The following is a 27,847-nucleotide window of genomic DNA, read 5'->3' on the forward strand; positions in this document are numbered from 1 at the left end:
TTCCCACCATCCTCACTGTCACTCATCCCTGCACCACCCCCCTTCTTCACAAGATAATAAATTCTGGGAAAGGCCTAGGATCAAGGCATATGTCTGCATGTTCTCATGGGGATTAGATTCAGGACCCTTTGGCTACTCTTAACTTGGAACATGTCTTGGTGTCTTTACTCTTGCCATGGTTGCGTTGGACGTGGTAGATTGGAATTAACTTGCTGGGATTCCAATAATGCGTCAATGGGATTACAAATATAACTTTTTGGATCGTGAGGAAAACTAGAAAGAGGATTACAATATTTGGATGACTGAACTCAGTATTTGGAATTGTAATAGGTGTTAGATATTTTATCCCAGTGATGAGAAAGTGGCTTGTACCCATGCTGCAAAATTGTGTTTATAAGTTGCATGCATTGTTGATGACTCTTGGTTGATGACTATAAATTCATTTCGTACCAAACATCTCATTGGTTTGTTGAGCCAAAATTAATTGAATTTTATTTTGCCGATCTTTGTTGTTGCTTAGGTAGGATATTTTTAGTAGATTTTATTTTTTAGAGTAGTGTTAGGCTCACAGAGAAATTGAATGGATGGTATAGAAATTTCCCATACACTGCTTACCCGCTACATGTCCACCTTCCTCTGTTAGCAATTTCCCCTACCAGAGTGGTACGTTTGTTAAATTGGTGGACCTACATTAATACATTGTTATTATTGAAATCCACAGTTTACATCAGGGTTCACCTTGGTCTCATGTGTTCCATGATTTGGACATGGGGCATTATGGTACAGTATATGGCATTATAGTATCCCAGAGACTACTTTCACTGCCTGTTGTCCTTCTATTCATCTCTCCTTCTGTCTGCTCATCTCTCTTAACCCTTGTAACCACTGTCATCCCTAGTTGCATTTTATACCTGGGTTGGCTGACAATATGCTCAGGCTTGCTTGATCATTTGCTTAATGCATGGTGACAGTGAGGCTCAATTCTCAGGCGCTGCTCTGAAGAGGCCTGGTCCACACCAGTGTCACTGAAGTCACTGTGGTAGCCTGGAGAGGGAGCTGGGTACACAACACTGATCGTGGGGACAGAGTCTGCTCCAGAAAGCAAGCCCTGAGTTCTGCTGCCAGGTGCTGTGTGGTTTATTTTTTAATCACAGTCTTTTGTCCTTGTTACTGACTGGAGAGTTGCTGGTTGGCCATGCTCTCGTGCCCTGTGGAAACACATCTGTAGTGCATGGGGTTGCACAAGGAAAGCTGTGGCCCATCTGGGCAGCTCCAGAATGTCACCAGTAAAGCATTTGGACATTTGAATTTCCTGAGAACTGTGGGACAGAAGCTGCAGCTTGTCTGCAGAATCTGAAGATTGCATAAGAAATAGCTCTGAGCATCTTGCTATAATTCTAAGAAAAATGTGGCCCCAGAGTGTGCTGTTACAGCACTTACTTAAAGGTTTTTGTGCATGATTCTGAATCCTCTGTGAATGGATATGAATGATAGTAAGAAATGCAGGAGTCCTGGGCAGGTGAGGGGAAATGGAAGCAGATTTTTAGATGGTCTTTGAACCTCTTCCTATAAAGATATGTGGAGTCTAAGGGACTCGAAACAAGTCCAAAACCCAAAAGATAAATGGTGTTTTAGTGTGAGCTCTGGTCACCAGACGTGTAAAAGCCATCAGTTCAAGCAGAAGACGGGACCTAGTAGCTCAAGTCAGAAAAGTGGCTGCTGTGTAGACCTTCACAGCCTACTGCTTACAGTAGGATGAGAGCACGGTTCACATGCACAGGACTTTGTGGCAGGTTGCCTTGGGTGGAGGTGGCCTCTGAGACAGAGGTCTATGTGTGGCATGTTTTCTAGGAGTTCCCTGAGGTCTGATCCTGGAAAGGAAGCAGAGGGAGCAGCACTGGGCACTGGAGATGGCCAGTTGTTACCTACACCCTGTGTCAGTCTGTGCTGACCCCTATAGCTATAGAGTAGTCATAAGATGGACTGACATCCTATGCTGAGATGGCCAGACTTTCATACCCTTTCACAGATGGGTTATCAGGTGAGGACAGCCCAGGGCCCAGCATGACCCTGAGCAAGGCAGCTGTGTGCTTCCTGGGCTGACTCCTGGAAGGGGTCCACCAACTGCAACAGAGGCCAGCAGTTCAGATGGTTCACTGCAGGGGATGCAGGCTGGGCATCGCAGTGTCCACTACGGTCTGTTCCACACAGCTCATTCATTCTTTCATGGAAGCCTTCTGTCATCACAGCATGCTCTGTACACATACTGAAGCCAGATCCAGCTTTACGTTCTGCAGATAGAACCTGCAATGAATCAGCGCATCCCTGCACCCTGGGAAGAGCCAGCTAGTGAATGAGGAATCTGGATATCCAATGTTCCAGAACAGAAACAGGGTGGCAGGAGTCCGGAGGACCAGAAGGAGATCAGGTCCAGGGCAGGAGAGTTTGGATTTTATTCTAAGTATGGTGGAGGGTTAGAAACCAAGAAAGTGCTCAGATGGTCACATTCTGGCCTGAGTGTTTCCTGTGAGGATCTCACTTCATCCTCCACGATCCTTTCAAGCATGACTGCTGTTTTTCTGTGTTTTACTGTATGAGGAATTCGGGACACAGAAAGGTTAAGCGACTTGTCTGCGGCCACAGGTGACCAAGCTGGGGACCAGATGAAGAGGTCAGACTTCTGCTGGCCTTTGTGCTCCAGACCTGGTGTCCAGGAGACAGAAAGCCTTAGTGGGCAGAAGTGAAGGTTCTCCTGAAGTGGTGGGAGGGAAGCAAAAGAGAGAAAAATCCAGGAGCACTCACAGTTTCTTGATTTTTGACAGACAAAATAAACATAGAATATATTTGAGTGTTGTGTAGGAGTAGGGAGAAATCTTTGGGCTGTCCCGGATCCTTCGGTGACCTGGAAGGAAACTGAACTCCTGGAAAGAACACGGATTTCTGACCAGGAACTCCTTTGTGCCTGGTGTCCCCAGAAATCCCTCCCATCTCCAAGGCCTGATGGGCCTGAGCCCTTGCCATGGGACCGGCTCCGGTAAGATGGTGATGAAAGGCAGCCCATGCAGGAGCGGTAATTAGTATCCAGCCTGTTGCCGCCTGTCCTGGTGCCTGCTGCCAGCGCACAGCGCAAGGTAATTACAGAGATTGGCACCGCCAGTGTGGTGGTGTTTATATCCCACAAGGATGGCGAAGCTCATGTTCCACAGGGATTTATTCTGGGCTCTGTTTGCCAACAGTTTAATTCCTATGCGGGGAATCTGTTCTTGATTTTCTGTGGGGCTTTATCTTCCACTAAATGTTGGAGGTTGGTTAACAAGCTTGACTGTAGGAAAGTTCTTAGAAAAACCATCAACTGAGAAAATTTGGGATTTTTTTTGTTTGTTTTTGGATTTTTTTTGTTTGTTTTTTTTGCTAAGGAGCATGTGTGCACAAGACCATTATTTTTACTGTTACAAGGCATAGAGTATAAAGGAGGGTCTTTGGGATGATTTGGAGTTTAGGCAGCAAGATATAAAAGCACAGATAGTGTCTGATTTTGTTTCATTGTCATTTTTTGATTAATGTTCTGTCAAATATGGTAGCCAGTAATGTAGGTGGCTATTTATATTTAAATTTAAATAAAGTTGCATGCAATTAAGTCTTACTGGTCCCCAATCACACTTTCCATGTTTTATGTGCTGGCTGGCCATGTGGGGTAGCCGGCCACCATGTTGGACAGAACAGACACAGAATATTTCACTCAAAATAGGTTCTACCAGACAGTGCTGCTCAGAGGTGGGGAATCCAGGATACCCAGATTGTTGGAGTTGCATTCAGGCTTGGGGCCCCCCAGGAGCTAGGAAACAAAGAGTTCTTATGGAGAAACTGATGAATGAAACTAAATCTGGAAAAGATTCACTCCATTTAAAGAACGACTCTGATGTCCTGCATTCTGAAGGTGGGACTCATTTTTATGGCCCAGTCAATAACCAGAATACCAGTTCCTGGAATGTTGGGTATCTGGATTTTTCTAGCTGGTTTGAGCTTGTGTTTGTTTATTAAGATGGAGAGGGCCCTTTTTGTGTTCCTAAATACTTTAACATGAGCCTTTATCTGTCTGCTAGTGTCTGTTTTGCAAATGGGTCTGATCATCTGAGAGGAATGCAGTGTGGGGGAATGGAATGTTTTCATTATACTTTGAAATCACAGTGAAAGATATTTGTATGTTATATTAAAAGAACTATATGAACCAGCCTTTGGATGCTCTGCCTCTACTTGGAATTTAAATCCTACTGTCTCCTAGAATCTGAGTTCCATTTTAGTCCTTACTTTTGTTAGATAATAATATTTTTAGCGTTGGTGAGAAGATAGGGTACTCCAACATAATCGTTAGAAGGTGATTGTGTTCTGGGTAACTGGAGTTGGAGGACTGTGTCTTAAGTGCCAAATCCAGCTCACTGTCTGTTGATGTGAACAGAATTTTGTTGGAACACTGCCATGTCCATTTTTAATTTTTGTAAAAAAGATTTTTGTGGTACTGGAGATCAAGCCCATATGCGATCTATTATTAGCTACTATTTCAGCTCTTTAAAAAACATAGTTTTAGGACAAGGTTTTGCTGAGATGTCCAGGCGTCTTCAAACTTGCACTCTCCCCACCTCAGCTTCCCGAGTGAGGAATACAAGCATGTGCCACTCAGCCTGGCCCGTGCTGTTACTGTTGTCTGTGGTTGCTTTAGCTTTACAATTGCATAACTGTAGAATTGCAACACAACGACCTGCACAACTGAATATACTCCAAGGCTCTGGCGCTCGACTGAGAAATTTGCCATCCTCTGCTCCAGATTAACAGGTGAGTGATAAGACGCTATTTCTAGGAAGAAACACTTGTGCAGAGGGAAGCTTGCTGTAGGCTTTTAGAAGTTGCGTGGAATTTCCCCATGCTGCTGAAAATTTGGAGGCTATGTAAGTAGTAGACAATCGAAAAAATTATTACATATTATGCTTCTTTGAACCTCAAAGATCGAATAGCTTCCCCCCACCTTTTTTTACCTTCCCGTGATTTCTGAATGACTGTTTCCTGTTTTCTTTCTTCCTCTTTCTTTCTCAGATAATAGCCTATTTACTTCTACTAAGTAACTGGAAACTGACAGAGGGGAAGGTTTTTAAAGCTTATTACATGTTTGGTGAACATAATGATTACATTCATCGTGAGGAGTTTGTACATGTGAATAACACATCTTAATTCATTTCATATATCCTTCATCTTCCCTCTCCCTTCATCTCTAGGTCCATTTACCATTTCTGTAAGATTGTGTGTCCCTAATTTGCATTATCTTTTATTTTGCTCTTTAAATTATCTATAAAGAAACTATATGATCTTTAAGCTTCTCTATCTGATTTATTTCATTTAACACACGGTCTCAAGTTGTATCCATTTTTCTACAAAGGACTCCAGTTTATCCTTTTTTATGACAGAGAAGTGCTCCATTGTGTGTAAACCATTCATATGTTGATGGGCTTACAGGCTGCCCCCCAGATTTAACTGTTACGACTCATGTACTATACACATGGGTGTGCATACATTACTGTGGTATAATATTTTTAATTCTTTCAGGAAGATACTTATGAGGGGAATTTCAGCTGAGTCAAATATTCTAGTTTCAGTTTATTGAGGAATCTACATATTGATCTTTAGAGCAGTTGTGCTAGTTTATATTCCCACCAGTAGTATAGAAGTAATCCATTGCCCTGTGGCCTCACCAGCACTTGTTGTGATTTGATTTTTGTTGGCAGGCCACGGCTTTGCGACCTGCTCACCTCCTGTCTTGGTGCCCACACCCAAGTCCTTGTAGATCAATCCCCTGGTGACTGTCTCAAGCCAGCTCCTCCAGATGCACCCTGGGAATCATCTCCCAGGCCACCCTGCTGGCCACCCTTCCTCCTCCTTGTGCCAGTTACTACGTCTTTGTAGTCTTTCTTCTGGGAGTCTCCATCAGCATACAGATCGCCTGCCTTTGAGAGCAGCAGGTGCTCAGCAGCCCTCTTCTCTCCCTCTGGGGTCGCTCCTTGACCTGTCCCACTGCACTGCTCTCCTTCACATCCTCCTTCTTTAAACCCATTCTGACTTTTGCCTTGGTCACCGCTTCCTGGAAAGGGCTTTGTTAAGACCTCCAAAGACACCACCGCTACTCCGGCCAGCCATCAGCAGTCAGTGGCCAGGAGCAGCACCGGGTGTGGCTCTGTGCTCCCTCCTCACAGTGCACAGTGAGTGCCTTCTGTTCCTCAGTCACTGCTTAGCTCTGCCTGAGTCTGCCGTGGGTGACTCTTGTCTTCCCTGTCCTGCGAGTGCCGTCATGCCCAGAGCTCAGTCCTGGGACCACTGCTGTCTCTACCATCTTGTATGACAGCTCAGGTTTATGAATTAAAGCGTCCTCAATTTGCTCCCAGTTTTATTCTGCCCCTTCCACTTGTGCATCAGTCCTCAGCTGCACCACCCACATTTCTTGCCTTAAGACTCAAGTAATCCTCCTGCCTCAGCTTGCTTCGTAGCAGGGACTGCAGTCATGCAGTGCACAGGGCTCTCAGAGACATCTTGAAGATTACATTGTCAAACTTTGGTGATCTCCATCCTCCCTCAGACTTTGTGCCTTTTCTATATGGTTGATAGCCAGGGCATCTTTCTAGGTGTTCAGGTGTCAAATGTTGGAACCATAGCCTTTTTCTCTCTCCAATCTCTCTGTCTCTCTTTGTCTTACGCGTGCGTGCGTGTGCACACACACACACACACACACACACACACACACACACGCATGTGCACAGCTCCAAGCCTAGTTTATCAGTAAGATAATGCTGTTTTTGTTCCTATTTCTGATTACTTATATAAATTACCTAAAGTAGAATTGCTAGATCAAGAAATACATTTTTAGAGTTCAGTAGATATATGGAAAGGCCAAATCAACTTACCCTTTCACCTGCAATGTGGGTGCTCTTTTTAGTCTTCCTCAGGTAGAGGTCTTTCCACCGAGTTGACTCAGGCTGCTGTAATAAATGACCACAAACCCGGGGCTAAAAGCAACAGCTCCTGGCCATGGTATGCAGTAGGAACCTGCTGGCCCCTGTCCATTCTGATGCTTTCTCCTGCGTGTGGTGAGGGGGTTTCGCTCCTCTCTTCTTGAGAGGGGGCAGTGAGTGCCTTGATCACCGGCTAGATCTCCAATTCATCTGGCATTTCTGTAGGTGGTGCAGCGGGCTGTCTTTTGAGACACGCCTTCCAGAGTGGTCAGTACAATGGCTCTGTCCTGCTGGCTACCCAAAGGACGGTCACAGTGACCGAAGTGGCCTGTAGTTTGCTGCCATTGATGGGACTGTAAACTGGAGTCCCAGAGGATGCACAGCTAATGTGTTCCATGTCGTCAGCACCTTGAGTGACGCATTTACATCTTGTCTTCTTGGGAAGTGTCTGCTCCAGGGATAGCCAGCCTTTGGGCCACTTCTGCTGTGACCCTTGGTAAGCACTGCCTTTGGCCAGCATCAGACCCCCTGGGCCATAGCTGGGCCATCCCTTGGGACTGATGGCAGCGCATCCATCAGGCCCCGCACTAGCACAGCCCTCTGAATCTCCCTGAGTGCTGATGCCAGTCCATGTCTAGTTCAGCAGGCAGATGCTGAGGCCCATGAAGCTGAGGTGTTTTCCCTCCATGGTTACTGTGAGCAGCTCAGGCCCACTCACAGCACCAAATAGATGTTTATGGAGGTGGAAGTGAATCGACCATCCAGCACTGTGGAATGGGCCACATCTAGAAGGCACAGTGCACATTCAGGGGTGACCCAACAATAAGCTAAATGTTTACATGAAGACAGTGAATTAGAGTAAAAGACGCATTTCCGCGAGTCCCCCTCCTGAGGCTCCTCCCTGCTTCAGACATGCTACTCTCATTATTCTGACCGCTTTCTGCAGCAGGTCTGGAAGTCCACTTTCTTCACCAGGTGTAACCAAATTATAGTGAATGCTGTTGTTGAGAATCATCGAACAGAAAGGCAGGCAGGTAAAAACACGCCAGTGTGTCCTCATCCAGCTCGTTCACTGAATCTGGCACCCAGTGACTTCTGGCTCTTCCCCAGAGTGACCATAAAAGGTAAATGCTTGAAACAATGTAGGACATTAAAGCAGCTGGCACAGAGAGACTAGAGCTACTGTACTCACAAAAGCAGACTCCAGAACTGCTTCATAAAGTGGCAAGAAGATGGAATGAGGTGTGTTGAAATCAAGGGGAGCGTTGTTAGGGGGATTCATGGCAGTGTGTGTTTCACGACGGTACGTTTTTAAAAATTTAAGTACACGCTGCATGTCTTAATCATGCCACGCCCTCGTCCGTGTGTTGTATGTGGTCGCAGCCTTTACTTGCTTGTCTCTGCTGACCCATCCTTGCTTTTAGCACTGAGTCCTCCTGCAGTTTGAGTTCCTTCCCCGTATCTGTTTCATGCGCTGCTTATTAATAATCCTCCTTGCATCAGATTCATCCATGTTCTTACTTGTAGCCAGCTGCTGACCCCTTGCCTTTCCTGCTTTTTTATTTGGTCTTTTGATTTTACTTCCTCTTGTAGTTCTTAAAAGGCCATCCTGATGAAATCTTTCTCTTTATTTGAAGTCACAGAAGTCTTTGTGTTTTCAATACATAACTTCTTGCAGCAGGACACTTGCATGTATTTTTCCTGCTGCCACTGTCACTCCTCCCAGCTCCAGGGGGACTGGATGTCCCTTATCATCCAGCCTGTAGGTTTCCTGATGCCTTTGCTGATGACCCTTCTCAGTCTCGGATCACTCTTCTTCCATTACCTGCACTGATCCCTGATAGAACGTAGCCTCTAACAGGGACCTGTGAGCTCCTGAGCGAAAGGGTATCTTTATGGCTCCTTGGCATCTGCATGGACTTTGAGGGCTCAGATAAATTTTGAGTCAGGATCTTGCTAAGTTACCAACTTACGCAGACTGGACTTTCTCAAACGTGGCCATCCTCCTGTGTCAGCTTCCTAGAACACTGAAACCAGGGTGTACTACCCCACCTGGATGGCTGCTGGTTTGAGGGTCTGCTTTGGCTGAATGACTTGGCCGTTGCCTGAGGGGGCAGGAAGAAGTCCTGCACTAGGCCCTTCCTTGGGTCCAAGGGGTGCCTGGTTTCCTAGCACCCTTCCTCCGGCAGTGCTGGACTGAGGATCAGGCTTGTGATCAGTTTTCCCTTCTCTGGCTCTGGCCTGAAGAAGGTGGTACTGCCAGGCGCATATTGGAGTATGTGAGCTCCTTTGAGGATGTGCTTGGGGGATCGGGATTTCATCTTGTGTTTCTCCATAGCTTTAGGGTAAAGAAGTCAATTGATTCACAAGGTGGAAGGAAGTGTGCCCTTTGTGTTCATCCTGGGCTGCTGTGGACAGCTTCTGTTTTCCTAGATTTTGTCTTAAGATCAAGGAGATCTGGGCCAGGCACTAGGAGGAAGGAACAAGTCCAGGATTTCTGTGCCCTCAGGATCTCCAGGCCCAGTGTTCTAAGTGAGGGCATGAACATCCTGTGTACCTTGGCTCTAGCCAGCAGCCTTTGGGCATCTCGGTGATCTTTGAGGGTGTCTTTGGGTCAGCGTAAGCATGTGTGGGTTGAAAGCTGTGGGGTCAGAGCATTGTTCAGCCAAAGTGAAGCAGAGCTTCAGAACAGCCTGGCCCAGCTTCTATCCCTCATTGGTCACCATCCTCCCCATGTGACCAGCCTCTTCCATCACCCTGTCTCGGACTTGGAGTCCACCTGACAGAGTCAGACTGGGGACAAATAAGAGAATTCTTGTAGAGCCAGATGTGCCTGAGTTATGTGTGTGGGCTGGATCCCATAGGCCCAGGTTTCCTTGTCTTGGAGGGATGCTTGGGATTGAACCCAGGGCCTTTGCACTGAGTTACAACCCAAGCCCTTTTTATATTTCCAGAGTCTTACTAAATTGCCCAGGCCAGACTTGAACTTGCAGTCCTCTTGCCTCACCCTCCTAGAGTGCTGGAATTATGGGGATACACCACCGTGCTTGGTCCAGGCTTACTTTCTGACTCTGCTATAGGATCACAGGGAACTTTCTTCCTTTCTCTAAAAGCTTTGGTTTTTCTCACTGGGAGCCTGGGAATGTTAAGCTTGTGCCAAGACTTTAAAGGAATCAGAGATACAAAGGGATTGGTAGTTTGATCCCCAGTAGCTGTTTGCCGTTCCATGTTGCTGAATGCAAATTGGAATCTGCTTGCTCCCTTAGAACAGCTTCTGGGTTTTAACATTTCTGCTAAAGTTTTTAGAGTTTGATTCATTTTGGGAGTATTGAGGGGGTGACACTGGCTTTCTTAGCTCCAAAAGCAAGGCTGAGTGTGAGTGGCAGGTATCTCAGGACATTTGCTTCTCACTGACTACCAGTGTTGCCAGCAAAACAGCAGCATGAAAAGCATTTACCACTTCCCTGGTGACAGACACACAGGCTGACCAAGTACCACATTTTTTTTTTTTTTTAAATTTTGGTGGTGGTCCTGGGGATAGAACGCATGGCCTTTGCACTAAGTGACACCCCTAATTCTTTTTACTTTTTTAAACTTGGAGACAAGGTCTCCTTAAGTTGCTAAATTGCCCAGGTTGTGTTCAAACCTGCCATCCTCCTGCCTCAGTTTCCCTGAGAGCGAGGATGACAGATGTGTGCCACCACACCTCCGCTGTGTGGCATGCTTTTCAGCTGTTCATCTCAGGGTCTCTGAGAACTTAATGGACTCCCAGAGTTGCACAGGATGGCGACTCTACCCTCGCTTCCTAGTCAGAGGTGCAGCTAAGCACTGACCTCTTAGAGCCCCATTTAGTGCATCCTTCTTAATCCTCCTGCCAGCCCTCTGCCGTGTCCCCAGCTACAGGTAGGATGCTGAGGGACTTCAGTGACTCAGGGAGCCTTGTGTAGTGGTGAAGCCCTGCCTTGAACCCTGGCAGTCAGACGCTGGCCCGGCAGCACCCTCTGTGCAGCCCTGGGGGGGTGGCCAGGAACAGAGTTCATCAGAAAACGCTGTGATCGCTGGATGAAAGGGGACGTCTGTGAATGTGTGAATATCCTTTTGTGAATCCAGAGCAAGCCTGTTTGCTCTGCGTGTCGGGGACGAGCCACCGTGCATCCTGCCCCGGGCCCAGCTGATTTATGAGGATTCACTCAGCTTTACCAGCTGGCGAACAACACGGAGCTTTGAACGTTTCCAGGAGAGGAAATGAGTCCACAGGCGCCGGGAGAAGACGGGTCAGGTCTGTAGGGATGGCTGGAGGGGAATTAGTGCGCCTGGGGAGAGGTTTGGACATGCAGTGCCCACATGGCTTGACCCACTTTCCAGCCAGAGTTCCAGGGAGTAAGACATGAGAGACAGGGCAATAGGATTTGCAGGTCAGTTCCTTATTTCACGTAGATAAAAACTGCAAAGAAATCTTTATTTGGGGGAAGCTACCTGTCTTAGGTGGAATAAATCAGACAGATGGAAAAGAAGACTCTTAAGATTACGTTTGATTTTTTTTTTTCTTGTGGTGTTGGAAATTGAACTCAAGAGTTTTAAACTTGAGCTACACCCCCTCCCTACCTCTTTTAAATTTGCAGACAGGGTCTTACTAAATAGCAGTGTTGCCAGGCTGGGCTCGAAGTTGTGAATCTCCTGCGTCAGCCTCCCCAGAAGGCTGGGGTTGTAGGTCTGTGTTACTGAACTCAGCTATTGCCTGAGATTTTTGAACAATTAGAATGGTTATATTTTATCTGAATTTTTTCACACATTTGTGAGTCTTTTATCCCGTAGAATACATGAAGCCTGCATTTAATTTTTTTAAGGCAACTACCAAAGGGCCTCTACTTGCCTTTGACTTTTGTGAAAGAAACATAAAATTAAGCTGTTTTTATACAATTGATATAGTGGGGCAAGGTTTCTATGATCCTTTATCAGCTTTGTAGAAACAAAAGCCACGTGACAGTGACGGGGTATGTGCCCAGCATATAGTGACTAAACCTCCGGTCACTTAGAAGAGCTGGAAGGGACCAGCTCACCTGTTGCTGTCTGCTTTTCCCAGAGTTTACTTTTCTTCCTCGTGTCCCATGGCTCCCGTCCTTTGGAGGGAACAGGAACCTTCCCAGGGCCAGTGCTATATTTCAGTGGCTCATTCCCAAGCATTCTCCTAGGTTCCTCTGGTTTTGAGGAATGAGTTTGTGGAGGCGTCTGGACTAGGGGGGTCCAGTCAATCCTCTTGCAGGTCTGCTTGGGATGGAAGTAAAGAAGCACAGAGCCGGGAATAGTGGCACACATCCGTGATCCCAGGATTTGGGAAGCTGAGGCAGGAGGATCGCCATGAGTTCAAGGTCAGCCTGAGCTACATGAAAAGATTCCGTTTAAAAAGAAAAAAGAATAAGTAAAAGAGAAAGGGATATGGGAAGTTCAGGAAATGGTGGCGGAAAATTACGCTATAGATTCGCTTGTGCTTTAGAATAAACGGGCATCTCACTGCCAAAAGCCAAGTAGACTACCCTGTCATTGCCTGGTTCTGTGCAGGAAATGCACCTGGCCCTGCTTGCAGTTGAGAAACAAATGTTAATGCAATTTTTAATAATTTCTATTTGAGAAATTTGGGCCAGACCTAGGCTTTAGGAATCAGCCCCTGAACATTGCTTGGGCGTGAGCAAGGAGGAAGGGAAAGAATCTCTGGGTGTGTGCGGGGGATCCTTTTTATTTTGGGGCCTGATTCTCACAGAATCGCTCCCCCACTGTGCGTCCCTCCAGACCAGCTGGGCACCTGTGTGTCACCTGCACCTGGACTGTGGTGCTTGCGCTGCCCTCCCCAAGGCCCCGTGCACCAGGCAGCAGCTGTGCTTCAGGCACCATTGCACCCTGGCGAGAAGATGCCAAGGAATAAGGCACTTCATCTCCCTTACAGCTCAGTCTTCCCAGCTGTAAGGTGTGCATTGCTGTGCCGGTGACACTGCGTGGAAGGGGAATGGGAGGCTCTGTTTGTTTGTTAGACGAGATTTCAAAACTTTCTCACTGAGCTACATCCCAAGCCCTATTTAATTTTATTATTTTTATTTTGAGACAGGATCTTGCTAAGCTGCTAAGTTACCCCGGCTGGGCTGGAAGTTTTGATGCTCCTGCGTGGGTCTCCCAGAGTGCTGGAATTCAGGTGTTTTCACTTTCTAACGTGACCATCCAGTTCCGCTCTTGGTAGCAAAGCCAGTGGCCTATGCCCTCCACCGTAGAGGCCCTTGGTGGACACCATCTGCAGCTGTCCTCAGTCTCCTCCACTGTAGGCTGTGGCGGCCAGGCAGGCAGGGACTCTGGCTCCATCCTGTCCATAGCGGGGGTCTTGGGCAAAGAGCATGTGTTTGAGTTTGTGTGTGTAGGTGAATCCTACAGGAGTCCCTCCCTGCATTTGGAGCAGTGGACACTGTTTTATTCCTAAGGCTCTGTGGGAACAGTGTTCAGTTTTTCCCGGTGAAAAGGACTCCCTCTTCCCCCCTTTCCAAAAGCGCCACTGAGAAGCATTAAGGCAAACAGGTAAAAGCAGGTCATGTCTCAGGCTTGGAGTTTTCTCTACTCTCCACTGCATCGTCAGCCTCCCTGATGGATGCTAAATGGCAAATGGTTTTCTGCAGCGATGGAGTGGGTTTTTAGAGCATCAGGTGCCTCAGCTTTGATGCATCTTCGGAAAGAGGCTGTCTGAACTGGAGCAAGCTGAGAGACGCCCTGGGTCCCACAACTTGTGTGTCTTTCCCCATCATGCTTTCTGTGTCCTGTGGCATTTGGTTCTGGTTTTCGAATAACACAGGCCACCCTCGGTCAATGCAGAAAATGTGAAAAATATTGAAAAACATTGCAAAAGAAAATAAAAATTACCCTTTAAAAACTATGTTGTGGCCCTGGGGACTGAGCCCAGGCCCTTTACACAGAGCTACATTGCCAGTCCTTTCTCTTTCCTTTGTAAACTTGTTTTTCTCACTAAGTTGGTCTGAACATGTGATCTTCCTGCCTCAGCCTCCCAGAGTGCAGGTATTACAGGACTGTGCTTTTGTGCCTGGTAGAAATAGTTAATATAGTATTAAGTATAAAGTATAAAATAGTATTTTTCCTTCTAGTCTTTCTTCTACACACTTTGCTTACACATGATGACAGGGGTTTTGAGTTGGCATTTTAATCTGTTCCTCCTACTCAAGTCTCTTCCTCGATTTAAGACTGTGAAGGTTTCACTTAAGACAAAGGTTCTTCCTCTTACAGAGAGCAGAATGTGCATTTGGTAAATCCTGTGACATGATTACTTAGATGATAGAAAAAGCCACAGAAATCCCGACTTGTGAGCAATCTTGAAAATTTTGCAATCAAGGTGTCTTTTGAATCTCACACTTGTGAGAGGCTCAGGCGAGACGCAGGGCAGGGCAGACTGATAATACAGTTCCCAGGGCTTCGTGGAGTCCGAAGAGCTGGGAGGTGGCATGCATGTGCAAGAGAAGGCATCGCACAATCGTTACACAGTCCTGTAATTGCACATAGAGCGATTATTAAGTAACTGTGGGCTCTGGGGAGAAGCCACAGGGGAGTCCTCCCAGGTAATATTGTGTCTGGGGACTTGGAATTAAACTGGGCATGAGCTCACTCAGTGTCTAAGTCCTCTTCCCACATTGCAGGAGATTAAGGAAAAAAATAAATGCTCAAGCACAAACTTGACTGTGGCAGCTGTGGCGAGATTGCTGGCATATTCCACTTACCTCTAAATTGTGTTTCGTAACGACCCAGAGCTTTCTTAAAAAGTCCACAAGTTTTCTAGAAGAACTGCAGTCGATAACCTTGAAAGAGCTCTGCCAAAAGCACATTTATTTTGTAATGTGAGCGCTCTTGGATTTTTTAATTTGAGGATAATATTAGAAAATGCAGCCAGAATATAAGAGGTGAACGCTGCTGCTGACACTTTGGTGTCCGCTTCCTGTCCCCTCCTTTCTCTCTTAGCTTTTGCCTTCCTTTCCGGGTTTGTGGGTGTGCTTAGTTGCGTATGGTTGGTTATTGAGGAATTTGTCCTCCTTGTTATAAATAACATTTTAGCGACAGCCTTATAGTGAGGCCTCTGTGTGGAACCAAATGAGTTCTTTGGGGAAGCTACAGGTTGTGGTTAGGGGTCCACTCATAAGACTTGTCACACATGTGTCACCCACCTAGTGTTCCCAGGGAGTGGGTGCTGTGTGCCAGTTTTCCCCTGGCTATAGCAGCCAGGCACCATTTCCCAATCCTGACACTTGCTCTTGTGATAACAAGGCCAACAGCATAGCGTTCAGTTGTATTCTCATTTTGTGATGTAACCGAGTGAAACCAGGTTTCACTTTCTTATTGCACATTTAAATTTCTTCTCCGGAGTCTTAGTGTGTCTGCACCCTGCCTTCCGCCCAAAATGCAGTAGCATTTTATTGTATGCCCCAAATGTTTGAAGATCGTCGTATTGGGATATCTAAAACACACACTGTAAACTTTACAGTCAAGGAAACCAATGACATTCCAGGACAGGAGACAAATCCGAAGCAGGTGTTCAGGAACTGTCTGGAGTTTTTTAGACTTGACACATGCCTACTCCTTATTTATTTGTTTATTTATAGCTGTGCTGGAGACTGAACCCAGGGCTTTTTACTCTGAGCTACATTCTCAGCCCATTTTTTATTTTTTTTAATTGTGAGATAATGTCTTATTAAGCCAGGTCGTCCAGCCTGAGCTTTCCTTTAGGATCTCCTGCCTCAACCTCCCAGAGTTCTGGGGTTGTGGGTGTGTGACACCCCACCTTGACCCTCACACCCGCTTCTTACTGAAGCAAATGTGCCTGTAGGGAAGTGCACATATCATAAACTGTAGAGTAACCGTGAAGTGTATTTGTGACACTAAAACCAGCTTTCATTAGCATCTTCCAGCCCCCCTGGATTTTTGGCTTTTAACAGCACTGGTCTCTTGTGGCTGTTCTTGTTCTTTGTGTCTAATTTCTGTCTTATGTCTGGCTTTATGCTTACAGGATTAATCTGCATCGTATGTAGTTGTAGGTGCTCATTTTTCTTGCTATATAATATTCCGTTGTGTAACTGTACTGGAGTTTTCCAGTACAACCTACTGCTGATGAGCATTGGTAGTCTCAAGTTTTGGGTTGCGAAGAGTGCCGCTATGAATATCCTAGTGCCTGTCTTTTGGGATTTAATGTTGGGGAGTTCAGCTGACATTTTTAACCAGTGTCCATGGACTACACTTTGTTTTTAATCCTCTCGTTTTGGAACAAGATGAAGAACAACGCAGTTTACAATGCACGATACTATGGTGTTTTCCTTTCTTGGCATTGCTTTTGTTATGGATGCGAGTAATGAAGTTCTTCTAACAAGCTGCTGGGTTATGATTTAAATTGCAGATAACGACTTTTGCCTTCAGGCTGGACTCTCATTTCTAAATGAAGAATTGCCTCTTTTATTCTGTCATTTTCCTCTTGAGTCACCCTGTAAAATGGAAGGCCCAAGTTGTCCTAGAAAGAAGGAGTTGGTTAACTTAGTGATCTTGCAGGCAGCCTGCTTGGGTTTACTAGTTTAATGAAAACCACCTCTTCAGGGTAAAAAAGGAAAGAAAAAAAAACAAAAAAAAACCATTGGATTTTGGCCATGTGTGTGCCTGAGCTGAGACTACGTAGCTGTGCCGGGTCTGGGTCCTGCTGCTGTGTGATCTTTTGGTAGAATTCAACAAGAGGCACTAAAAGAATTTATAGCTGCCCCTTACCAGCTTTATGTCTGATTTTTTTCTCTCTCTCGATGCTTCGGCTGACGTGGGTTTGAAGTTCTGCCATAGTCACTTACCAGCCTGTGGCGGCGAACACACTCCTTACCAGAGTCGAGATGAAAGGCTGATAGTTAAAAAAAAAAAAAAAAAAAAGAAAGAATCATGAGCCATTAAAATGCTCTACCTTCCAGAGGAATTGCCGGGGTTACCTTCATCCCCTGCCCCGTTTTTTTCTCTCCCTGCATATGCAGCGAAAAAGCTAAATTCTTAAACTCCTGTTCTTTACTCCTTCAGTGTTTGGACATCCACTTAAAAGCTCTCAGTGCTCCCCCAGTGCATCTAAACTGACAGCGTCACAACTCCAAAAGGGGCCAAGTGTTTGCTGGTGCATCTCCAGTTTGATGGGCATCTCTGCAAACTAAGAATCACTTTGTACTTATCTCATATACATGGACTAAATATTAATCGCCACAGCAACTCCCAAGGCATTGAAGAGATGAAAAATTGATGCGAAGGGAGAGGAAGTCTGTAGTATAGTAGTTCTTGTCTGTTTTCCCTGCCCTTTATCTGTTTATTTTCCTTCTTACTGCTTTGATGTCCTCTAACATGTTATCTGTCATTAAAGCATGCTAACCTTCAGTTAACGAATAGCAATACAGGGCAGCCCTGTTTGTTATCTGTTCTCTGTTTGGAGCTCTGCTCTTTGACTTCTGGTATCTTCTTTATTGGGATTTCACTGCCAGAGCCCATGTGGATGCCCACTGTCCTGTCCTTTGGGGACTGATGCTGACAACTAGAAAGGTGGTTGTTTCCAGTTGCTGCTACCCCTGGAAAATGACATCAGTGGCCACCCTGTCCCTCAGTGTCCCACAGAGTCTGGAAGTCCCACTCTCTCCATGTCTATAATGATTTCTTGTCACCAATAAGTGTCTGTCCTGTGCCAAGAGACACCCCAGTGAATGAGGGCCAGCCTGTCCCCAAGAAGCTGTGTGTACTGGTGGAGACATGCGTGGGACAGTCTAGCACCAAACTCTGTGGGAGCCTTGGGTGGAGATCTGAGCAGACTCTGAGGGAGGATTGGCATGGCTCCTTCCTCTCCTCCAGAGCCTCGATCCAGGAAAAGCAACGAGGGGTTGGTCTTGTAGGCGCTGGGCCTTCAGGAAGGTTTGTGACCAGAGATGTGATGCATGCTTCAAAAAGCCATTTAAGGGAGATAGCATAACAACACCATCCCTCTAACATTATTTTATTTTTAGTATGGAAAGTTTGCTTTTGAGTTCTTGCACTTCAAGTCTTATACAGGTGAGGTGCTAGACTCTGGATGCAGCTGCGTCACAGTGTTTTGGGGTTTCTCTGTGGATATGTTACCTGGCTTTGGGGTACTGAAGTCTTCTAGGGGTGATTTTCTGAGTTGTTTCTGTCCCAAACAAATTGAATGAAATGAGCTCATTTCATTCAAGGGTTGCTTTATGTCCCGGGAGCCTCCCTTCCAGGTCATCCTGTGAAAAACCCGCTGGGGTTCTTGCGAGGAGTTCACTCTGTGCATGTGTCCGGGGATTTCCTCACCCCTCTTCTCCCAGACAGCTTTAGCCATGCCCCGTCTTCCCACCTCAGTTTGAATCTTTGCAAGACTTGGACCCACATTTCGACTGACTTTTTCGGAACATTAATATGCTCAGTTGACAGAATCAGCTTGTTCTGTTGGAGGATCTTTGTAGGTGTTCCTTTCTGTCCTAGCAGGGCCCAGAGCACAAGATCTGGATCTCTTGCAACCTGGCTTTAGTGAGGCCAGGGCAGGACACAGGCACTGTGCTGACCAGTACCATGGTAAACTGTGTGCCTCATCACCAGATCAGTAAAATCGAGCTAATCCTTTACTTCTGTTCTCTCTGTTTTTCAAGTGCCCATTGGAAAATGGGCCCAATTTTGGCTTTCAGGAGTGTGCATGTCTGGAAAAGATATTTTAAGAAGCGATTAAATAAAAACCTTCCCAACCCCTGTGGAAACCTTGGTACCTTTAGATAGGAACCTGGCCAGGCAGTGCTCAGCAGCCAAGCAAGTATTTCACTAAAACTTCTGGTGTTTTCCATGGCTTCTATTGGGTGAATAATCAAAAGTCACAAGTTTCCAGTGTTCTTGTACAACTTGGCAGGAAGACATGTGTTGAATAACGATTTAAAAGCCTCTCTCCTTCATTATAATTTCAATATTGCTTTCTCTTGCAACCAAAAGCAAGTTCCTTGAATGAAAGATTTCATTACATGAAAGCAAAACTTCTCTTTTGATTTATTAAATGGATTAAAACACAGGAATATCCAATAATGTGTATTTAAACACTGGCTTTTGAAACTAATTTGTGTAAGGTAAGGGTACTTGTACAGGGAAGGGATTTTTAGTGATTATTTTCTGGCTTATGCCCATGAAATGAGATCTTGTATTTTGACACACACTTTGATTTTGTTTTATTTTATTTTTTTTACAACAATAAATTTCATGTCTATCTAGGTAAGCCCTTGAAAGAAGTAAAAAAGAAAATTACAAAAACCTGGAAATGAGTATTTTAAAGTCCTTCAAATTTAAATAATAGAAAAAGACTGGTAAGCTAAAGAACCCTTCAACAGAGTGGGAAATAGACCAATGCTTCATCTTGTGGGAAGCCGTCAGATTGGTGGGAGAACAATCCTTGGGTACTTGATGGGAAACTTCATGGAACAGAAGGAGCTTCACAGGGATTATGAGGCTTCCTGTTTGCCCAAGGGTTCTGATGTGTGAAGAAGAGAGACGCTTACTGGATGGAGGAGGAGGTGGGTCCAGCAATAGCTAGAGTACACAGAGACAATTCAGCTGTTAGAGAAAAGGCAAATGAGAGAGGTGGCCACAGAGCAGAGACAGTGGAGACGGGGACAGCGTTCTTCGACAGCATTTGGAGGAGCATGACAGGTGCAAATGAAGCGCATTCTGGTATGTGCAGAGGAAGGGTGCCACGAAAGGAAAGACAGGTGCATAGACAAACATGTCTTGTTTCCATTCTGAGTAATTGATGAGGCCCTGGACAAAGAAGACGGTGTCTTGAATATGACAGAAAGAGGTCAGGATGGCAAAGGATTAGTATGTGGATGGCAAATCCATAATGTGTGAGGATGGCTGCAACTTAACAGGAAAACAAACACTGGTTTGTGGCGCTGATTAAAAGGTTAGTTGAAGCTGTGAGAGCATATTTCCTGTTCCCTCTCCTGGACCCTGCTCCCTAGGACTCCAGAGCCAATAAATCCCAGGAGTGAACAAAGATGAATTTTCCTGAGGCAGGAGGTGCTTTGTGAAGTTGGGCTGCTTCAGAGCTCCTGAGAGGTAGCATCTCTGACCAAGAGGGACCAGAGTTGTAATTGGTGATACTCTGCAGGATGAGCTGAGGGGCACTTGGATGTTAGAGGAAAGACTGTTGCATTGCTACCTGGACTGTAGCAGGATTTTCCTTGGTCTGGGAGAGGCATGTCTGCATATCACAGAGTAGACCAAAGGGCCCAGTAGAATTAATAAAATTGTTAGGCACAATAAAATCGCATGGATTATATGTTTTAGTTACTCTCTCTGCCAGCTCAGCTTGAGGATATTAGTAGAACTGGACCAGACAATGAGATTAGGATGGAAGAATTCTTATTTCAATCACTTGGCAGCAAGGAATGTGATGTAAAATCTATTATGATTCCTCTAAACCTAAAGCTTTTCTGCCAAGAAATGTAAATTCCCGTTTGTGTCAACAAGATGTGAATTAAAGAATAAAGAAAAGTAAAAAAAAAAAAACAAAAAGAAAACCCCAAACCCAGATGTTTTTAACTTAAACCAAAGATGCAATGTTATGGAGTATTGGCGTGATTACTGATTCTGTGTTATCCTCTTGAATGTGTCCCTGGGGTGTGGGGTGAGGTTGAGATTGGCCAGCTTCACTGAAAATTTGAATTTGAAACTTTTCCAGATTGGATAAAAGTTGTCTTGGTCTATACCTCCATACTCAATACCTGAGGGAGAAGATTGCCTTTTCTTCTCTAGCCTTCTCCCTGTCTGTATTCTGCTCACCCTATATGTAGGTATCTTTTCTGGTGGTTCCATGTCTGGATAAATCAATCACGAGTGGCTTTGGGAGCAGCCATTCTGGTTTTCTTTTCTGTAGAAGATCAGGTTTTATCTGGGACTTCCTGAGTCCTTGACATAGATATGTCTGTATGAGCTGAGCATAGAGAAGGGTTGAATTGGGCCATTTTCCACTGTCTGTGTTGATTCAGGCTACCTGAAAGTCTGTGGACTCACTTGTTCACACAAAATACAGAACCTTTCCTTCTGACCTTACTGCCTTTACTGATCAGGAGATCTCCAGTTGGGTGGGAACAGGAAGTCTTGAAACTGTATTCTTGGCTATGTCTCCATGTTCTTTTTTTACAGAAGTGTATGCCCGGCCACATCATACAGCTGTCAGCTTTAGAATCACAGGAAACTGATTTGATCCCTGATTTACCAGCTTTGTGACTCTGGAGGAGTGAATTTCTCTAAGCCTTTCCCTTCTTCTAGAAAGGGCTATTTTTACACATTTTGCAGTTACTAAGTTACCAAGTTTAGAAACATTAATATGAAGTATTTTGGAAATGGCAGTTGCTTTATTTTTGTTTATATTTTAAAGATATGTTTAAACTATGAAATGGATGTTGTTAGCATAACCAGAGCTAGGCATATCAGGGAACAACATACTTTAATGCAAAACTCCAGTTTTGTAGTACTGTCTCTGAAAGGATCAAGTGTTAAAAGCTTTGTTCCTCAAAGTGGTGGTATTGGGAGGTGGTGAACCCTTTAAGAGGTGGAGCCTATTGGGAGGCCTTTAGGTCATTGGAGGCAGAGGGACCAAGAGACTCCACTGCTTTCCTCTTTTTCTCTCCTTTGCCTCCTGGCCATGTGCAAGGTACAGTAAAACCTTGGTTTGTGGGCATAATTCATCCTGGAAACAGACTTGTAATCTAGAGCACTTGTATATCAACATGAATTTCCCTTTAAGAAAAATGGAAACACAGATGTTTCTTTCCACAATCCAAAAATATTCGTATAAAATGATTACAGTACTGTAATATAATGCAAACTCTAAAGAAAAACAAACAAATTAACCTGTATTTACCTTTGAAAATTTCCTAGCTGGTGTCAAGAAGACAAGAAAGAGGAGGATATTGTGTAGGATGACTTTCAGTATCACGGATAGAATCATTGCTGTCTATTGGTTCAATGCAATCTTTTTCTTTTTATGCAGCTTTAATAAGGAAATTACTCACTGACACTTTCTTTTGTCTCCTTTTGAGGATTTCATGGAAATGTGACATTGCATTTGTCACTAAACAGATACATTGCTCACATCGCTATGGCCTTATTTTGGTGGTGGTTTTCTACAATATTGTGCACTGTTTTCCACGTTGTATTTCTCTAATCTCATTTGAAGTGAGGGATTTCTCCACTTTCTCCTCTTCTTCTTCTGCAGATGAAAACTCCTCCATAAGGTCTTGGTGTTGAGAGCCAATCATCCACAATCCTATAGAGAAAGTGGGAGGGGAGGGAGAGGAAAGAACCATTAACTCAGTTCAGTCATATAACATTCACTGTCCTGTACTCTTTGTATGGTAAGACATCACTCATTTATCAAGTTAAAATTTACTAGAAGCTTTGGCTCGTCTTGCGGAACTCTCACAGAACAAAATACCTCCAGTTCAAGGTTTTACTATAGTTTTGTCTGGCTCTATGGTCCAGCCCTGATGATCACAAAGCAGTTGTCCAACTAGTCATAGACTGGAACCTCAAAGACAGTGAGCTGAACTGTGACTTTTCCTTTTGTAGTTTATTGTCTCAGGTATTTTATTATAGTGACGGAAAGTTAACTAATACAGTCAGCTGGTAAGTATTTTTCTATTTGTACAGCACACTGGGGCTCTGACACTACTTACCCTTGCTGCTGCAGCTCAAGAGTAGCTGTCATTGTGCAAATGAACGAGCCTGACTATATTCCAATAAAACTATAACATGGACACTGAAATTTGAATTTAATATAATGTTGTGTTTCATAAAATATGTTTGATTGTTTTTCAGCCACTCAAAAATGTTAAATCCAGGCTTAGCTCTTAGGTCATACAAAATCGCAGCAGGTTAATAACTGTTCTAAGAGAATTTGCTCAATCATTTCAAATAAATACTGCTGATGAGAAAACATAGAATGCATTGTTTGGGAAAATTCAAATGTCTCAAGTCACTGTAGGAAATCAAGAAGAGAAGATATTGATACCTTCAAGAGAAATTTGAAGGACTAGGTGTGCTTCTGTGGTGAATTTTGATTTTGAGCTCGACTCAGGATTCATCAGAGAGGTGGTGATAGAGATGACTCCGGTGGTACCTCAGTTCATGGATTTAACTCTTTCCACGATTCTGGTTGCAAACTGGATTCAATGAGAACCAATTCAAAAGGTCAACATTGAACTTAACCTTTGAATTTCATGAACCGTGGTACCACTGTAATATAGATTTTTAAGTGTGATCTTTCCCATGTTCATGAAGCAGAGTTCTTTCCTCCTTGCTTCTTGGTGAAGGTGTAAATGGTGTGTGTCCTTAGAGGAGCACCTAGGCTAAGTTGGACAGATGTAGCGTTTATGTAAGGGGAAGCACCAGCCTACATGAATTCTGTGACTGCCTAAGGTTGAACCTTTTCAGGACCAGAATCAGGACTGAGAATTCCAGCTCGCTAACTAGGACATTTCCATATTTCTACCTTGTTTTGCATTAGACCCTATCTAGCATTCATAAAATGCCACAGTTTATAAAGGTTCCTTTCATCTACTATTACATTTAACCCTCAGAAAGCCTTGTGATGTAAGAAGGGCAGGTTTTATCATCTACCTTGTATGGAGAAGGCACCCGACAACGGGATATTTTGCAAGTTTTCCTGGGTTACACACCAATTAAGTGTTAGGGGCAAATCTCTAAGCTAGATTTTCTAACTTCTTTTACGATACCATCCTGCCTTATTATACTCCATGGCCATTGAGGTCATTAATACCTAAACATTTAAAGGTAAAATTGGAAAAAAAAAATAACATCCTGCCACGGTTTCAGCTCTTGGCAGTGATTTTTAAGCGGAGGTTTATGTTATGAGAATTTTTGCTTTCAAAATACTGCATGCGCCTCCCGTAAAAGGGTGAATGAAATGATTTTATTTTTGGTAAGTGGCCCATGTAAGTTTATTATTTATTTATTTTGGTCCTTTTTTTGCTCCAACTCCTTTGGCTCAGTGAAGCACTGCTGTGGTTTTATGGCCTATGCCATCATTAAAAGATATTGAAAAGACGCTTGTTAGTTTTAATACTGCAAGGATGGAACTATATCTGGCACTTTTAGGAAAAGTTACAATTCCTAATAGTGCATTTTAAGAAGTCGTCTGGTTTTGTTCTTGATTTTCAAACACGAGAAAACTTTATTAAATTTTCCATAATTTGATAATCACTTTTTGTTGGAGAGGGTGAGGGTCTCTGTAGTATGATTCTGCCTTTCCTGATTCATTCCACATTCCTTTCCTGCTTGTGGGGAGGGGATTATACTCTTGGGCAGCTTGAAGTCTCTTTCATTTGTTGGTAAATGATCCCAGCAAAACTGCTTCCAAGTGTGAGTCTTTTTTTCCCCCTTTCTCTATAAACGATATACCACTCAAACTATTGGACATAGGCCCCTTTCAATAACTACGTGTGTCTTTCACTGTGGGAGCTATTGTGGAGCTAAACACAAACCAAATGCTCAGACCGCTTTTTGCATCTGAGCCTGCAACAGTCCCTCAGAAGACACTGTTAAATATTCCTTTGTGAAATGGCTCTTTAGAACCTGGAAACACTATCAGAAGATAACAGGTTATGGCAGGAAAGGGATGGAGAGAAATAAAGTAACAAGAAATAATTCATGAGAGGTGTCATTTGTACTGCAAGATGCTATACCTGCCCAAGACTCCAACTTGGCAACAACAACAGTAGTGGTAGAATAAAAAATACAAAGAAATTTCTGAACTGCTTTTCACAACTCTGGGTTGAAGTTCACAATTCGGTTTATTGTAGTTAAAGTCTGAAGTCTCCTTTCCTGATTGCCTTTGTAGGAAGAGATACAAGAGCTGGAGTAATGAGAATATCCTTTGTGGATACTTATAGAGAAGAGGCAAGCACGTCAGTCTTCTACGGGTTTTGGATTTTCTTTGCAGAAAATCCTTTGCAGGGGCCTCAGGGATAAGCTGTAAGTTGGCATTCATGAGAAAGTCACACCTAGCTGATGACTCACCTGGAGGATGAGGTCTTAACAGATTTTTCTGTTTCTGTAACAGATTTCCTAAGACTCAGTTATGCATTTTTTTTTAAAAAAAATAAAGGTTTATTTAGTTCACAAATGCCAAGAGCAGGGCACTGACATCAGCTCAGCGTCTGCTGAGGACTTTCTTGCTGTGCTGTAACCTGCTGGAGGGCATCGTATGAAGGAGAGCAAACTTGCAGAGTAAGCCATTCACCCATCACTCCAAGAAATGGGTCATCCATTCATGGGTTCAGAAGCCTCCTGGTCCAGTTGCGTACTGGAGGTACATTACTGTGCTGGCAACCAAGTTTCCACCATGCAGACTTTTGGGAGACACACTGACATCATAGCAAATGATTTTAAACATTTTATTTAACCCTTATTAAGCTTAGAAGTTTTCCCTGAATAAGTCAGGGCTGATAACTGCATACCTGACAGACCTGTGAGGACTGAGGAGGATTCATTCATAGAGGAGCACGTAGAGCATCTGGCATTAAGTAAATGCTTAATAAATGTGAGCAAATCAGGGTTTCCAATGTATCTTTCCCTTCTGTAGCTTTCAGCAGTGCCATGGTGAAGGCTGAGTTCACCCATTTGCCAGGAGAGATGTTAGAGCATTTATGATACTGGCTGGAAAGGTATTTGTGTAAAGATATAGAATAAATGAATTGATATTTTTTCATGTGTTTGTATATGTGTGTTGCTGAAGATTAACTCAAGGCCTTTTCATGAACTGTATCTCCAGCTCTTTGGGAAAAAGTTTTATTTTGAGACAGAGCCTTGCTGAGTCACAGAATGCCCTGGCTGGATTTGAACTTGCAGTCCTCTGACTTCAGGGCCCCAGGGTGCTGGGATTACAGTTGTGCACCCCATGCCCATGTGATAATTTTAAATAAGCTACTATAGTGAATTCTCCATACAGCCTTATACCAATGTCAGATATTAGTAATATGTGTGAAACTAGATTACTGTTTCTTAAGTCAGCCCTGTTACGAGAGAGATTTTCAATTTGTGTGCACTTAGTTTGGACTCCTTTAGAGAATTATAATAAAGGTCACACTTAGAATGAGAAATCAAAGAAATTAACCTTTTCTGTATGCTGAAAAGATTCGGAAGTACAAAAACATAATGAAAGGAGTAATCCACAGAAATATTTTCATGTTATTTTGGAGCATTTCCTTAATTTTTTGGTTTTGTTTTTAACGTAAGAATTTGGTTCAGAAACTTTGAATTCTGTGTTTTCTTTCTATCTTTTTCATTCTTTCTCCAAAAACTTGAGTACTTAAAAATGTCTAGAGGCTTAGCAGCTTCATGGTGGTTGAGGGGAAGGTTAAATCTAATCTTAGCTGTGCTATTTTCTACTTGTGATTTCGTGGGCAGTTGTGGCTCAGGTTTTGTGCCCATGTAATTAGGATTATAATCATACTAACCTCATTGGATTGTCTCCCAAGGTACTTGAACAGTACCTGGCATATATAATGGGTGTTTCTTTTACTTTCCTATGTTCATTAAGATCCACAAAAACACTACGGGTACTTAGCACAGTAATATTTCTCTATACTACAAGCTACTGGACACTTATTTTGACTTGTTTTCCTTATTATAAATGACATTGTGAGGAGAATCCTTGATCATAAAGCATTGCCTTTGCTACTTTTTTCTAATGTATATCGTAGAAATCCAGTCACTTGACATATCTGGCGAGTTACAGAACTATTTATACTTTTAGTACTGTGTGAAAGTCACTCTCTCCCTATAGCCTCTGTAAGACTCAGTATTATTACTTTTACAGTTTATTGTAATGTTCCTAATTGTTCTCTGGTTGCAAGTTTTCTACCTGATGTTTGTATATTCCTTGAGGGCAGGACTGTCACATTGTAGCTGGCCTCCAATTGGACCACATCCAGCCTGCTACCCATTCATTGTTATTGTTATTACTGAAATAAATTCTGTTTTGTATAGTAAAAATATAGAGCAGAGTATTACGGAATCCATACAGATGATAAAAAGTTAGTGTAGTGAAATATTGTAGTTCAAATATCTGTCATTTCACATAGTTACTCATTCCAGTAGTCTGTTTCCCATTGCTGGGACAAGATATCCCCAAGACCCGCAATTTACAGGAAGGCAGGTATATTCTGGCTATCATGGTTTATGTAGGTGGGTCCCAGACCTCATGCATTTGCATTATGCATTTGTGATTGGTTTATTGTCTAGAGCTTGGATTGATGGTGTCAGTGCTACACCCACATAGGGGTGGAGCCAAGATGTAATGTAATGGCAGGAAGAAGGTGTGTCTCTCTCTGTTGCCAGTTTCTGCCTTGCTGTTTGCAGCCGCCACGAACTCCAGCCATGCCACCCTGCCTTGGAACCAACTGAGTATGGACTGAAACCTCCAAAAACCATAAGAAATAAACCTTTCCTTTTCCAACTTGGTGCATCAGGTATTTTGTCTCAGCGATGAGTAAAAATTAACTAAGACACTGGATCACAGCTCTTAGAGAATTCAGTCCATGGTTGGTTAGAGAAAAGGCAGAAACTGCATGGCCAAAGAACACGGAGAGGAAACCTGCTCAACTCATGGCAGCCAGGAAACAGCAAGAGGGGCGAGGCTGGAGACAAAAATACACCTATCCAACTAGGCTCCGCCTCTCAGCAGCACAATTACCTACTGAGTCCAATGAATGAATCCCTTGATGAGTACAGTGTCACCATGATCCAATCAC

General features: G+C 43.9%; 1 protein-coding gene across 2 annotated transcripts in view; it reads left to right on the forward strand.

The window, feature by feature from the left end:
• Positions 1-27,847, forward strand: part of Gli3 (GLI family zinc finger 3) — a 264,642-nt gene that overhangs the window by 48,004 nt on the left and 188,791 nt on the right. The window lies entirely within an intron of this gene.

The sequence above is a fragment of the Cavia porcellus genome, unplaced genomic scaffold, assembly GCF_034190915.1.
Source record: "Cavia porcellus strain 051 isolate PalLab524CR breed Dunkin Hartley unplaced genomic scaffold, mCavPor4.1 scaffold_23, whole genome shotgun sequence".
In the NCBI taxonomy this organism is placed as follows: Eukaryota; Metazoa; Chordata; class Mammalia; order Rodentia; family Caviidae; genus Cavia; species Cavia porcellus.